The sequence below is a fragment of the Gekko japonicus genome, unplaced genomic scaffold (assembly GCF_001447785.1).
Source record: "Gekko japonicus isolate JY-2015 unplaced genomic scaffold, Gekko_japonicus_V1.1 scaffold15138, whole genome shotgun sequence".
NCBI lineage: Eukaryota > Metazoa > Chordata > Lepidosauria > Squamata > Gekkonidae > Gekko > Gekko japonicus.
The window spans coordinates 1-2,367 of NW_015187555.1; the positions used below are offsets into that span (position 1 = coordinate 1).

A 2,367-nucleotide genomic window follows, 5' to 3' on the forward strand; every position below is an offset into this window, starting at 1 on the left:
GCGAACTGAACAAAAATATTTTTTTTTAAAAAAAAGATCAATGCGAACCATTTAACCGTTTCAGTAATACCAAAGTGCCTTGCCTTTGCCACCCTCCCTTGTGATGCTAAGAGCTGAACTTCAAAAAGTGCATTGCACTTTTTCAAAACTACATTTTGTTCAGCTTCTAGTTTACCGTAACCTTAAATTTTAGGGCCCCATTTAAAGTCAAGTTAAAAAAAACCTTTGGGCAAAGACAAATAAAACCAGATTTCAAATATGCTTTAAAGCCATTCTTGAAAAAAAGAAACTCTTGAGCAAACTCTAAACAGGCCATCTTGTAGAGGAAGCTTTCGCGCTGCATGTGACAAAAAGCTGTTTGGGGAATATACAAGAAGGTAACTAAAGATTCAGTGAAGGTCCAAAAATATTTATAAATGCAGCCATTGGAAGGATGATCTTGATTCAGGAAAGATTTTTACTCGGTGTGAGCTCAGTCATAGTTGTCTCTGAAAGAGCCTCCTGAAGACTAGTGGTCATTATAGTCTCCCTGACTTCTGCCATAATTCCGGGAACCATTTCTGTTGTCATAGCAACCATGATCACCATAGCTTCTGTCTCTACCACCTCTGGAATAGCCACAGCCTTTTCCCCTTCCACCAAAATAGCCTCCAATGGATCCGCGGGAAGATTTCCCTGTGTGGCCAACTCTGATCTGGTGTCCATCTACAGACTCTCCACTCATGGCCCTCATGGCATCTGACGCATGCTCAGGACTGGCAAAGGTGATAAAACCAAACCCTCTTGATCGCTGGGCGTCTTTGTCCTTGATCACTACAACTTCAGAAAGAGGACCAAAAGAGCTGAAATGCTGCTCCAGACCTTGCTCATCAGTGTCAAAATGCAGCCCCCCCCCAACAAAAAGCTTTCCTTCTTCAGAAGACATGATGGTGCAGAGATGTCAAACCACGTTTTCCAGACTGGAGCTGCCGAAAATGCAGGGGCCTTCTCGTTATCTCTGAAGCCCTGAGAGAACAGGCAGGGTGGTCTGAGACTGCATGAAAGCAAAATGGGGTATGTAATCTTCCTGGCTTCTCGGGCTGCCGGGGTTTTTCCCACCAAAAGGGCCCCCAACCAGGTATTTCCTAACCTGGAGTTGGCAACCGTAGTCTGCAGAATGTATGTTAATTGAAGCCCGTTTGGTGTCGTGGTTAAGTTTGCGGACTCCAATCTGGGAGAACCGGGTTTGATTCCCCACTCCTCCACTTGCACCTGGCTGGGTGACCTTGGGCAAGCCATAGCTCTGTTAAGGAGCAGTTCTTGAAAAAGAGCAGTTGCTGTCAGAGCTCTCTCAGCCCCACCTATCTCAGGGTGCCTGTTGTGGGGAGGGGAGGGGAAAGGAGTTTGTAAGCTGCTCTGAGACTCCTTTGGGTAGTTAAGAGCAGGGTATAAATCCAATCTTCTCTTCTTCTTCTTCTACCCCCAGAGCAATCCAGGACTGGGGAATTCTGTATCCCTGAAGCCCATTTCTCATCTATATGGTCCTAACAAATGGTAGCAGGAGTGTGGAGTTCCTGCGCTGCTTCTGGGGCTACCAGAGGCACCCGCCTTGCGGGTGATGGAAATGGGATGCCATCGAACTACCTTGCCATCCAGCTTCCCCCCCCTTTTGTCCTCCTGTTCTTTAAATCCCAAATTGTACGCCAGTGCGTCCAGTGCATTGTTTCAAGCTGACACTCGAGACAAACGACTCCTGCTATTTGCAGGGAGCCCTGAAAGTAACTGGAGGCTTTGCTATGTCATTGAATTGTTAATTTTTTTTTCTAAGGAGATGCCGTTTTATTCTTTAAAAGCCTCATTATTTTCCAATAGGCAGGCAGACAAACATGCCTTGAGAAGAGCCGAGTTCATGACTGTCACAAAACACTGGGAGCCTGCATGATAATGAGCCAATTTCAGTGGAGATGATCTCATTAATGCAAACTTTTTCTTTTGCCTTTTTCTTTTTTTTTGCTGACTCCCAACTGATTCATGGATACTTTAAATAAATGAAAAAGAAGAAAGGGCGAGGGGAAAGACGAAAGAAGGAGCTAAAAGGAAGCATTCAGAACAAATAAGAATTCTCGCACGGCTTCCAGTGATATGCCCGTTGTGACTCCAAGGAAACGCGCTTGTCAGCAAAACTTACGTTCCTCCCCCTCAAAAGAAAACCAGCTCACAAATAATACTGAGCAAAACTGAAAGCCAAGGTTTTTCTTGTGGCCTGTGACAGCCCCTGATTCACTGGGGACAAACAAGTCATGTCTTCGCTGATTTCCTAGGGTCACCTCCTGATTCCAGGTGGCACCTAGAGAGCTTCTGCTATTACCAGGGGTCATTTCCTGCAGG

At 45.6% G+C, this 2,367-nt stretch overlaps 1 pseudogene; it reads right to left on the reverse strand.

Moving 5' to 3' along the window:
- Window positions 1-508: 508 nt before the first annotated feature.
- Window positions 509-925, reverse strand: LOC107124973 (annotated as a pseudogene).
- Between the last annotated feature and the right edge of the window lie 1,442 nt (window positions 926-2,367).